The sequence below is a fragment of the Gossypium hirsutum genome, chromosome A01, assembly GCF_007990345.1.
Source record: "Gossypium hirsutum isolate 1008001.06 chromosome A01, Gossypium_hirsutum_v2.1, whole genome shotgun sequence".
Taxonomy (NCBI): Eukaryota; Viridiplantae; Streptophyta; class Magnoliopsida; order Malvales; family Malvaceae; genus Gossypium; species Gossypium hirsutum.
Window position 1 is genome coordinate 96960308 of NC_053424.1, and position 13813 is coordinate 96974120.

Genomic DNA, 13813 nt, shown 5'->3' on the forward strand with positions numbered 1-13813 from the left:
ATGTATATATATTCAAAAGAAAAAATAAAGGGAAAGGTAAACTAAAAAAATCACGACCTTTTTCACGATGAATTTGTTTTCGATCTGCTTTATTGCTGTGTTTCTTTCGTATTTGGATATTGTTTTGTTTTAAAATCTAGTGCTCTTTGTATTGATCAAGATTGCCGAATCTCACAAATGTTATTTGGCATGGCTTTTTAAAGCCATTTTACATGTTTTTTTATTATTTTCTGTCTCTTCTTCATTTAATTTTGTAGGTGAAAGTGGCGTAGGCAGTGGTGATGCGACTGTGGAGGTGGAGTAGGTGGTGCTGCAGGTAGTGACAAAGGTTAGTCGGCCATAGGGGCGATAGCTAGCTAGGCTAGGGTTTTTTTTCTTTTTTTGTTTTCTGATAAGTAGTGGGCTAGGGTTAGGCTGAAATTGGGTTTGGGTTTGATTTGTTTAGGTTAATGGGTTTTGGTTTTGGGTAGGTAGTTGGGTTTATTTTATTTTATTGGGCCCGTGCAGAATTTGGGTTGTACAACTGACATTGTTCTTTCATGTATTAAATAACAGACATTTTTTTCATTTTATGGAGTTGATAGTAGAAAGAAATCAACTTGCTAAAACAGAAATAGGAGAAAGAAGAAAGGTGAAACAAAGTAAAATAGGCATAAATAATTTAAAACGATAATTTAAGATCAATAATGAAGAGTATGGTGCATTCTGCTTGGGATTTCCTCTTTTTTAAGTTAATATGAAGAAAATTCATTCTCAAGGAATCTGTTGGATATATGATGAAGGAAGAGCTGAAACTGAAGCAAAAACAAAATTAAAATGTAGAAATCAAATTGTGAACAATTGTTTCATTACCAGAACTAGAGGATTTTTGTTTTATGGTCCAGTTTGTTTGTAAAAAAGAGTAGAACTTCAGCTTTTAATTTTTTTCGTTCTTACCTTCGAGAGAGGAAGATGAACGCTAGTGCAGATTTTGACAACAAAAGGTGAAGATGGGGAAAAGCTTTGATGAACGCCAGTGTCTAGTGTCGAGAATTGGTGTTGGCTGACGGCAAGCAGAAGATCAGGTGTCAAGGATAGGGGAAAGGGAAGGGGAAGGTAAAGGGAAAGGGAAGATCGGTGTTGGCTTCTAATTTTCTTGAAAATGTCTTGCCGAATTAGAAAGGGTAAGACATTTTCCAAAACTAAGGGCTTCTTTTCACGTGTTTTGTAATTGATTTTACCTTAAGAAAATATTTTCAGCCAAAAAAACACTGGAAAAGGCTGCGAACCTTTTTCAAAAAATGTTTTACTTCCACACAAACGGACCCTTAGTGTTCTGGAAGTATAAAGTAAACTAAACATTACATACTTGAACACAGAGCAGTAATTTAGGAAAAGGAAAAATATTTAAGATAGCCTTTCATGAAATTTCTATCAAAACCAAAAAATTACTTGTTATTCTCTCCTAAAAAACTTATCAAACTTACCATATGATGAAACTTAAGCGAACTATAATAAGTTAAGAAAGAACTATCAAATTTTTTAAAAGAAGAAACAGTTACTTACATAGAGAGCTATTTGCAAGCACTGTCTGACTTCTCCAACTATATCATCGTCAACAAATTGTGACAAAACACATATCATTTGCCAAGCACGTATTTTTCGCCTATGGATCTGTTAAAATATGATAGAACAGATAATAAGCATTCTGACCAATCTGAAACATAGAATTAGGAATCTGAAGCGAATGAAGAGAAAAGTATCAACTACCGCACTATACTTCTTATGCAACTCTTTTGCAAGATCCTTATCATTTAGCTGCATAAAAAATGAATGCCATGAGAACTAGAATCCAAACATTTTCTGAAGGGAATTTTCTCCTATAAATAAATGTAGAAAAGTAGAATGCACTTTCTTTTTAAGCAAGTTTGGATTGAAAATCCTTTTGCTATGGACGGAGCAATGCCGACGAAGGAGATAGAGATCAATGACAAATGCACTATCGACAGCGGTGCAGCAAATGGATAATCGAACTGACGACCAGCAGCAGATGTATGGGAAACAAAAAATTAAATTAGGGAATTGGGGAAAATGATTTGGGGGGAATAAGGGTTAGGGGCCAACTGTCAAAGCAGCATCGTTTCAATAAAAAGTTAAAAAATATTTGCAGCATTTATGGGCCAATAGCGGCGTTTATGAGAAAAAATGTTGCTATCGTTTTTAACCTTTTGTGGCTTTTTGTAAAATTGCCACTATTGCTTTACCTTTTGCAGCGTTTATGGAAAAACGCCGCTAACGCTGCTCACATTCGGTGTACCTTTACGGCGCGTAGCATAAAATGCTGCTAAATATATACTATTTACGGCGCTATTTCCACAAACACCACTATATAACAACTTATTGCGGCATTCTTTGGTTAACGCCACTAATAGTATATATTTCTGGTGTTTTTCAATACAATCATCGTTAAAAGTTTGACCTTTGCGATGTTTTCGATCCAAAAGCCACTTAAAACACCGCTAAAAACTTAATTTGCTGTAGTGCAAGCTTCTGATGGTTGACAATCTTGTAGAACAAAAAGGGGGAGAAGTATTAGAGTAAATGGGAGAAGGAAAATATCGGTTTATGTTTTGAACTTCTTTATTTTTTAACAATTTTTGGATGATTTTATGTTACTACTTTTATATTGTTTTGATGGTGATGAATTTAAAAGGTTTTCTTCTGTGGATTTCGTTTCTTTGATGCTTTTTTACATTATTTTCTTAACTTGCTTAGTTATAATTATTTTTGGTTAGTTGTTAATGTAAAATTGCTCTGACATTGATGATTAATTACTTAATTATTCCGAAGTTGAGTTGAGTTAAGCTAATGGGAAAATATACTAAGGGGGAGCTATAGTTGATTGATGATTCAAGTTTCCTGCATTTTGTGTTTTGTTCAACCAATTGCCAAAGGGAGAGATTGTTGAAAAATATGAAATTGGCAATGTGGTGTCAAAGGGAGTACTCACTCCCCTACCTACCAAATTTGTGGAAGACAATTTCCATATTTAAGATGTTGCCAAATTTATTGAATCAATGATTTGTGCTATACTAATTGTATGGTTGATATCTAGTCAATTATGGAACACTCATATTACTTTAGGAATATAATATTAGTGATTGGATTGATTCGAACTTACCCAAGACAATCCATTAGATCATAAACTTTGGATTGGATCGTGATTCTATTGGATGAGTTGCCAAGATTCTATATTTTCTTTATGCTATTATTAGGGGTGAGCATTCGATCGTATTGAATCGAATCGAATCAAATCAAAAATTTTCGAGTTAATCGAGTTTTCGAATCTTATTTTATCATCCTAACTTTATTTGAAATTTTATCAAATCGAGTCGAGTGAGATGGAATTCAAACCGAATCGAATTGAATATATTTGTTCGAGTTAAGTTTTAAAAAAAATGACTCTAGTGTTATTTTATTTTTATGTAATTTTTCAAAAAAAAATTCTTTAAAGTTTTTAGACATGATCATACAACAAAAAATTAAAATAAATAAGTGAATAAATACAAACAACACAACATCAACCCAAATAAACAACATTAGTCCAAAAAAACAACAAAATCAATACAACAAGATTATAATAAAAAAATATAAGTAAAAGTTTTTAATTTGAAGGTTTGAATGAACTAGAAGAAGAAGAAGGATTTTAATTTTAGGGTTTTTTTTTTGAGAAAAACAGAGTTTAAGGTTTTGTGGAAATGGAGAGGAGTCTGAAAAGAATAAAAATAATAATTGGAATTGGCTGCTGGGGCATGGCATGGGGGTTTGAATTGACTTGGGGGAGGAATTGGGTTTTGGGAAAATAAATTTTTGGGCAAACGGGCTTGGGGTTGGGGTGGGGAAAAAATGGGATAAAATAAAATATTTGGGCTTAGGGGTAATTGGGTTTAGTAATTAGTAAAAGCTTAAATTTAAAAAAATTAAAAATATAGTTTATATTCGGTTTATTCTAATTATTCGAGTTATTCAAATTCGAGAATTCAACTCGACTCGAACTCGAAATTTGAAAAAAAATTTGAGTTGATTCGATTAATTCGATTAACTCAATTCGAATAATTCGAAATTCAAATTTTTTTCTATTTTTCGAATCGAATCGAATTTTGCTCACCCCTAGCTATTATAATGTATTATTCTATTGTATTATTGTTTTACTGGGATTGGGATTGAATTAAATCTTCATTTGTAAGTAAGTCTCAAAATTAAATTTTATGTATTTGATAGACTTGCCTAGGTGGATGTACTGAGAGTTAAGCACTTAACCTGTTCTTGTGATAATATTATCATAAGAGTATCATTTTGATAGTAAAACCTTGTGTTGTCGTTTTACTTGCTAAATTCACAATGGGTGAATTTAGTGGTGAGACTATCAATTCTTCAAAGTACAAAGGTGAGGGAAATTATCATGAGGTGTGATTGAGTAGGTTCACTTTGTGTAATTATTAAAGAGAATGAATATTTCTCACTGAGCTAGACTATGCAAACGTAAGAAAACCAAACTGCATAAATAACTTTTTGTACCTTGTGTGTTTTCTGTTTTACATTTAGTGCTTTAAGAAGTGCCTGCTATCTTAGGCACCACTTTGACTATATAACTTTGATTCAAAGCATTGTAAAAGTTAATTCAATATCTTTGTTTTATATTATTTTTATTTCTTTTCCTCACATCATGAATGTCACATAATCTAAGGATTAATATTTAGATTAATATTTTATGCAGTGGAATAAAAAAAATTCATAACCAAAATTGTAATGTTGTCTCGTGTATTTTAATTATATTAAAAAAATTTTAAAAAGAAAAACACATAACTAATAGATTTTATTGGATTATGCATATTTTTTTACTCTCCAAATTTATAAAAAAAATCATTTTAATCTTTCATTTAATTTATTTTTTTAGCCCTTAAATTTGCTCTTTTTGCCAAATTACCCCAAAATGAATTAAAAAATTAACGTTTTTTAACTTTGCTAATGTTGCATACACGGTTGCCATGTGAATGACACATCAATATTTAATGAATTTTTTAAAATTAAAAAAATAATTTTAAAAATTAAAATCATTAAAAATGTTAAAAAATTATAAAAATTATATAAAATATTTTTTTAATATTTTTAAAATTCTAAAAAATTAATTAAACTCTTACGTGATAATTTAAGTGTATGTCATGTTAGCAAAGTTAACAAATGTTAAATTTTTCATCCATTTTAAGGTGATTTGAAATTTTAAATGGAGAGTTAGAAGAGGCAAAAAAAAATAAATGAATAGCTAAAATAACTTTTGTTAATAAAGTTGGAGTGCTAAAGAAATTATTATACATTTTTTATTCCACTGCTAATTATAAATCCACCAAAAGGAAAATGAAGAGTAAAAGGTTATAAGGATTATAGGATATCCAAAGTTTACACAACATGTGGGTTAATAGTAGAGAAAAGTTAATAACGAACAAAAACTTGGCATGAGAAAAATTAAAGGTGACAGGTAGTAAAGGCTGAACGCGTTGCGACATACTTAAAAGGCTGAACGCGTTGCGACATACTTAGAATTTTATCACCTATTAAAAGGAAAGACTAACCACTTGGATAGGTTAAGAAAAAGAGGTTTTATCTGAATTCATTTGGAGCCTTCAATCCATACTTTCCAAGACGTTCTAAAAATGGAATAAACTTAAACATGCTGTCAACTTTTCCTAGATACGTGCCACTGCTCTCCATGAAACGACGCACTTCGGCTAGCTCAGTCATCGCTAACTCCGCACCTGACAAACTGTGTCAATACGCCAGCAGACTATGTATTGCCGGCAAGTTGAGCTGCCAACACACTGTCATGGACCAAGAAATACTAATCAGTAACCAGAAAAAAACATGTAAAACGAATATTAGCTTGCCAATATATATGCATACATATGTCGGTCTAAGAGTATGGATAGTATAAAACTGTGATTCCACATCATTTTTATTCATTTCTAATAGGAGAATGACAAATCAGATTTTTTCTCCTGATTTTTAACTTTTCCTAATGAAAAATTCAAATTCAATTAAAAATACTAAAAATTAAGAGGAAAAATCTGATTTTTCGTTCTTCTATTGAAAAAGAATATGAATGACATGAAATCATAATTTCACACTCTCAACCTGCGTTGGTCTAATTTATAATCCTTTAAAGACGAAAAATTAATCTTCGTTTTGAAGGAACAGAAAATTCTATTCGTGGTTAAGCAACCGGCTTGAAAAATGATTAATTATAATACCCAAAGTTGCTTCCAACTACGTGTATATTGATGCAATTCTTTTTATCACCATCTACCAAAGTTGCTGGACAAAAACATCTAGTTTGAAATAGTATCGTATTATCACTTAAAAACTAATCTTTATAAAAAATGCAAAGTTTTGATTTTGATTTCATGGATGAATAATTAAGCATGCAAATAAGATTAAATGACATTTTCTTTAATCAATATGATAGGCTTTATCATATACGCATTGCATGCTTATCGGTTTTATCAATTATTCAATCAAACATAATATTCATCATATATCATAAATATAATTGAAAATTAAAATAGATTCTAATCAGTTAAAAATTTTCATGATTCTATCCTAGAAAAAATAAAATAAAGTTATAATTTTTTTCTAAAAACATTTTTTTGGGTCTTAAACCTTTTTGGTTATCAATGCAAATAATCCTATTTTTTGGTGATATTTTTTATATGCTATTTATTTAAAAATGCTTAAGTGTCTAATGTTATTTATAACGGTAAATCTTAATTTTCATTAGTATAAAATAATAACACTAATTAAACAGTAATTAAAATAATATATTTTTATTGCAAATTTAAATTAAAAGCAAATATAGATCCTTCCATTTAGTATGCTTTCTTAGCACGTTTTGTTTGCCACCGCTGGCAAGTTCTTATTTTTAGGTTTATGTTTGTTTTATGGTTCTCTTGAAGGATTTTGACGGCACTGTTAGGATCAGGGGTTTTGGTTTTATTATCTTCGCCATTGGCCAGTTTAATGATAGATCTAGTTCAATGGAAAGAAATTTGGTTGCGTTGTCCTTGGATGACAAGGAAAAGGAAATTATGCATATTCAGAAGGAACCTAATTCAGGTATAGAGGAAGATGAATTGTGTTTAGCAAGGTGTTTTTTAACAACAAACGTTATACACTTTCCAGCGATGATGAGTACAATGGCAAATCTCCGGCATCCAGTAAAAGGGGTCTAGATCTCAGATCTAGGGGAGAAAAGATTTTTGTTTAGATTTTACCACAGAATGGATCTAGAGAGGGTACTTAAAGGGTCCACGTGGACTTTAAATAATCATTTGTTGATGCTGCACCATTTGAGGGATGGAGAGGATCCGTTAAAGGTGCCTGATCCCTGCGAATTTTTTGGTACAAATTCATGAAGTACCCTCGGGGTTTTTCTCTGAAGCGTTTGGAAGGCAAATTGGGGATTTTCTTGGAAAATTTTTAGAGTATGATGGTTCAAATATAGGGAAGGGAGTACGAAATTATTTGTGAATGAGGGTTAAATTGGATCTGAAACGACCTCTAAGGAGAAAAAAGAAGGTTCACTTTCGATAGGAATTTGCTCTTATGTCAGTTTTAAATATGAACGATTGACTCTGTTTTGTTTCTTTTGTGGACAGTTAGGGCATAATGATGTTTTTTGTCATTCTAAGATGGAGTTCATTCTAAGATAGAGTTAGGATTTGAAGTTGCCAAGATGGGATGGAATTTGTCACTACAAGCTCAATCTAGAAAAGCTCTCGCAATAAATAGTATGTGGCTACGTGATGATGGGGGAGGAATTTAAAGGTGGAGTTCTATTGAAGGGCATGACTTGGGGAGATGCAATTGAGAGGTTACGGATAGAGGTTGTTCTAGGAATTTTGTTGACCCATTCTGGGGGTTAATTTGGAGGGGAATTTGAATTGGGTTTTTGATGTGGAGGTAGGGTATTCAAAAATGCACGAACAGACATATATGGAGCATGATGGCCAGGACTATGCAATTGAAGGGGGAGATGTAAAAAAGAGGCCTAGAATGGAGAATGATAGATCTCTGGTGGGGGAGGAGATAGGCTCTCTAGTTTTTAGAAACAAGAGAGGGTTGGAAAAAACCTTTTGTTATAGGTGACTGCCAAGGGGCAAGCCTACCGGTCGCAATGAAAATAATAAGCTGGAATGTCCATGGATTGAGGAGTCCACGGGCTATTAGAAGATTACGGCATTTGCTGAAGATGTATAATCCCCAAATGGTCTTCTTTATGGAGACTAAGATTGATAGGATGCGAATGGAGGGTGTAAGAAGGAAATGCGAATTTTTAGTGGGATTGATATTGCATTGATCGGTTCAATGGGTGGATTATGTCTGGCATGGAAGGAAGATATTGCAGTTAGTCTAAAAAGTTGTTCTAACTCTTATATTGTTGTTGAAATTCAATGGAGTGATAGTGAAAAATTTTGGAGGTTTACTGGAGTTTATGGCTCGCCATATGCGCATAGTAGAGAAGTTTCGTGGAATTTGCTGAGGAATTTAAGTCAGTCATAGGGTTTACCTTCATGGAATTTGCTGAGGAATTTAAGTCAGTCATAGGGTTTACCATGGATGGTATGTGGCAATTTTAATGAAATTTTGTATTCTTTTGAGAAGGTAGGAGGGGTACCAAAGGACGAAAGGAGAATAGCAGCTTTTACAGATGCTTCAATGGATTGCCAGTTATTGGATGTGGGGTATATGGGAACGTGGTTTACTTGGGAAAGAGGAAATCTTCCAAAGACTAACATTCGTGAAAGATTGGATAGAATAGTAGCAAATATGGAGTGGCTTAATTTGTTTTCGTTTGCATTGATTCAACATCTGCTGCATTCTTTTTCAAATCATTGTTCCCTTCTTATTCAAATAGAAATAAGAATAAATAACTTGTCTAGAAGGAAAGCCCGTTTTAAGACACGGTGGGTAAAGGAGAATTCTTTCGAGAAATAGGTTAGAAGCTTATGGAGGTCCACCAGAGGCGACATTCTGTAAAAATTGAACAAGTTACAACAGGGTTTGGTAAGATGGGCAACCTCAATTAGACACAGAAGATCAAGTCGTAAGAAGGAGTTGATAACAAATTTAGAGATTCTGATGGGTAGAAAAAGAACTAATGAGAACTTAGTAGAATTAATTGATGCGAAAATTCATCTAAATCTCGTGATTGATAAGGAAGAGATGTACTAAGAGCAAAGGGCCCGAGCTAACTAGTAGAAATTGGGAGACAAAAACACAACTTTCTTTCATAGTTATGCCTCGCAAAGGAAAAGAAGGAATACTATTCGAAACGAATATGGGAGAGACAAGTGGTGTGGGGGATATGGAGAATATTACTCAATTATTTTCAAAACCTTTTCTCATCAAAGGGGTGTGGAAACTTTGATCACATCCTTTCAGGAATTGAGAGATGCATCTCAGAAGAGGTAAATTCGAAGCTAATTGCTAAATTCGCGAAGAAGGAAGTTGTGATGGCACTAAAAGAAATGGGTCCTACAAAGGCTTCCGGGGACGATGGATTTTCATATTTGTTTTTCCACCAGTTTTGGTATATTGTTGGAACAGACATTGTTGACTTTTGTTTGGGAATCTTGAATGAAGGTATGGTTGTGGATTCTATTAATGTTACGAATATTGTGTTAATCCCTAAAGTTTCCCATTCGAAAAACCTTGGTAATTTTAGACCAATTAGTCTATGTAATGTTTTGTATCAATTGATAGTGAAAATGATTGTTAACCATTAAAAACACATATTGGAGGACTGCATTGATAGCGCTCAAAGCGCCTTTGTAACGGGTAGACTTATTTCGGATAATGTTCTTCTTGCTTATGAGATCTTGCATACGTTTCGACAAAAGAGATTATGGAAGAAAGGGTTTATGGCAATAAAGCTGGACATGAGTAAGGCTTATGATAGAGTTAAATGGTCTTTTCTTAAGGCAATGATGCTACGAATGGGGTTTCATATTTCTGGGTAGAGATTATAATGAAATGCATCTCGACTGTCTCTTATTCTATTATTGTGAACAAAAAAGAATGGACAATTTTTAAACCAATGAGGGGTCATCGACAAGGTAATCCTCTTAGTCTTTTTTTTATTTGATTTGCAGTGAGGATCTCTCGTCGCTTATGAGACTGGCTTTGAGGGAAGGTTTGATAAAAGGTGTAAAAGTTAGTAGAAGCAATCCTCCGATTTTACATTTATTATTTGCTGATGATTGTATTTTGTTTAGTCAAGCGGGAAGGGGTGCAAAAATTTTAAATTCAATTTTGAGGGAATACAAGGGTTGTTCTAGGTAATGTGTGAATTATGAAAAATCCACTATCTTTTATAATACAAATACTCCTGAAAGGACCCAATGTGTTTTTTATGACATTCTTGGGGTTAAGCATTCAAATAATATGGAGTGATATCTTGGCTTGCCAAACATGGTGGGGAAAAATAAGAAAGCTTCTTTTCAAATTTTAAAAGATCGCATGAGGCAAAGAATTGATAATTGGAGTGTCAAAGAGATTTCTTTCGTAAAGGGGAAAGGAAGTCTTTATAAAGACAGTTTTGCAAGCCATTCCGGCTTATTCTATGGCATGTTTCTTCCTTCTAAAATCTTTTTGTGGTGATTTAGAGAGTATAATGGCTCGATTTTGGTGGCAAAAAGGTAATGAAAGAAGAATGATTCATTGGTGTGGTTGGGATCGACTTCGTAAATTAAAGGAGAATAGGGGATTGGGATTTCGTAGTTTGACCAAGTTTAATGTTGTATTATTAGCTAAATAGGGGTGACGTATTATTAATCGTCCAAATTCATTATTATTGCGAGTTCTAAAAGCTAAGTATTTTCCAAATATTTACTTTTTAAATGTTGAGTTACGGAATCTACCTTCATTTACCTGAAAGAGTGTGTGGGCTGCTTAGGGCTTGCTGAAGAGCGGTTTATGTTGGAGGGTAGGAATTGAGGAGAAAAAATCAATTATGGCTGATGCTTGGCTTCTAGGGACTGTAAACAATAAAGTGTCAACAAACATTTATAGCGGTGAGGTCAGTTTGGTTTCGAACTTAATTAATACACAGCTATGAGAATGGAAAAATAAGTTTATTAATTCTTAGAATTTTGAAAATCCCCTTAGCTGTAGAAGCTCATGATGATTTGATGGTTTGATAAAGGGAACCTTCAGGGGAATTTTCTATACGGAGTGTTTATAAATTATTACATGAAAGTAATATTGAACCTAATTATTTAAAGACCAAGATGAAAATTTTTTACAAAAAAACTATGGATCAGTAATATTCCAGCCAAAATTAAGATTTACATTTGGAAAATTTCCTGGAATTTCATTCCTAATCTAGCTATTTTATTCACAAAAAGAATGGCGATGGAGACTGCGTACCTAAGATGTGTAGGGGCTACTGAAAATGTTGATCACCTTTTGCGAGGCTGTCCTATTACACGAGAAGTCTAGGTAAGTTTAAATCTTGATTGGGTATTAACAGGAATAAATATGAATTGCTAGGAATGGCTTAGCTGGGTGTTTAAAAGCTATACTGGGTCGCAATGTTGTTTATTCTGCTGCTCCTTGTGGGAGATCTGGACTAACAGAAATAAGTGGTTATTTGAGGGGAAGAGAAATAGGGGTTGTGATATTACTGCATGGGTCTTAAGGTATGCTAAGAAAATAGACGAGTGTGAGACTAGTAAATTGACCAAGGAAACCGTGACTATGGAATGGTGCCCTCGAATAGGTCCGATATTAAATTGAATTTTGACACGGCCTTTGACTAGGCACAGGCTAAATCGGCTTCAGGGTTAGTTGCAAGAAATGCTTCTAGAGAGATTCTCGCCTCTAAAATTGTGGTACACAGGGCTATTGCTTCTCCTTTCGCAGCAGAGGCACATGCGTGTCTCCAAATAGTTTTATTGGGGAAATAAAAGGGATTTACATTAGTTATAATCGAAGGGGATTCAGCTTCAGTTATAAAGAGAAGTAAGTCAGATCTGGTAGATAGATCGATGATAAGGGCTTTAATAAGGAACTTACAATGTTAAAAACTATTCTTCCATCAGATATTATTTAAACACATTCCTAGATCAGCAAATATAATGGCTCATGAACTAGCCAGAGAAGCGATGAGAAATGGGTCACGGACTTACCTTCTCGGAGGACTGCTTGAGCAAAATGCAACAGAAGATGGATCGTGCAGAAGGAGAGAACCAGATTGAAGATTGACTGATGAAGGCGTTTGGGTTTTGGGAAGAGATAAATGAAGTAAATGATGGTCTACTGGTTTTTGGAAACTACTTCTTGGGGACTGGAACCGTCAATAATAATAATGATGACATTTATTGGGTGCCAGCTGTGAATCAGACTGTGGTGTTTTCTTTATTTTGTTTTGTTTTACTTCTGTTTTTGTTTTTTTTGGTAGGCTTAGTTCAAAGCCCGAATGTTTAGTCTTGTTCTATGGGCTTCATTGTTTGTGGATCTATTTGGTAGGCTTCTTTGGTGTTCTTTTATCATTTAATTACAAGTCTAATAATTTCAAAAAAAATTAAAAACGATGATTCATTTAAAATAATATTTATTATCAATAATTAATCAATATACTTAATTTTGTAGTTCAAACCAAAAAATCTATGCAGAAAAATATATATTATTCATATGATTTTATCTAGTATTAATAATTAATTGATATGTTTTAGTACATTGAATTCAATTTCAATTCAACTATATATTCAAATTAATAAAAAATCTATTATTTTAAAAAATTAAACTTACTTTTTTAATGTTAGCTTAGTAATATAAAGAAAACAATACTAGTTCTATTGTCACATGCCATGTGGTTTTACGAATTTAATATTTAACCAAATTTTAAATTTTTTATTTTTAATTGCAATAATTACCATAAAATAATATTTCTTATTTGAATTATGGAATATTTTTAAGGTAATATTAGCCTATCAAATCAAATATTATAACAGAAAATTTTCAAATCATAATTGAAGCATTTTAACTTATTTAACATACAATATAGTTTTATTTTATGTAATCAATGCAAAGTAACATTATTCAAAACAATAACTAATTAACTATAATGTAAATTAAGTGATAATTAATACATTTAGAATTCTATTCAAGTAATAAATCTATTTTACATTAACAAAATTAACACAACTTCTTTTTCATGTCAAAATTTTTAATTAATAACTATAATTTAAATTATAATTATACTTATCACAATTTTTCCCCAATATTTTATGCTTAGAGTTTCATTCAAGTAACAACTCTATTTTAAAATTAGCTCAACAAAAAGACTAACAATCGGGATGAAGTTTGTTGTATAGCATGTTTTCTTTTTTTCATATTAAGGTTTTGGGCAGCTGGGGCTCTTTGCAATTTGAATCTATTTTAGGCTTTCAAGGGATATGGAAGAGGAATTGGAAAATTTTAACATCTCAATTGATGAAGAGGAGATTTTACAAGGCCAATTGTAACACCCCTAAGCCATCTCTGTTGTCGGATTAGGGTTACAGAGTACTATCATACAATAGAAAATATTTGAACATTATATCATTCACTAATTTAATCACATCATAAATCATTCATAGTACATGCATACTGTCCCTAAATCGAGCCCTCGAGGCCCTAAAAATAGTTTAGAAGCAATTCGAGACTAATTTTAAAAAAATAAAAAAATTTGGGAAAAAGTAGCAAAATTTGAAAACAGGGGTCACACGGCTGTGTGGAA

General features: G+C 32.5%; 1 long non-coding RNA gene across 1 annotated transcript; it reads right to left on the reverse strand.

Moving 5' to 3' along the window:
- Positions 1 to 5395: 5395 nt before the first annotated feature.
- LOC107916633 (uncharacterized) lies at positions 5396 to 12601 on the reverse strand. Its single transcript, XR_001689546.2, has 2 exons — positions 12222 to 12601; positions 5396 to 5855 (listed from the first exon to the last, which is right to left on the reverse strand). It is a non-coding gene; the product is annotated as an uncharacterized lncRNA (long non-coding RNA).
- Between the last annotated feature and the right edge of the window lie 1212 nt (positions 12602 to 13813).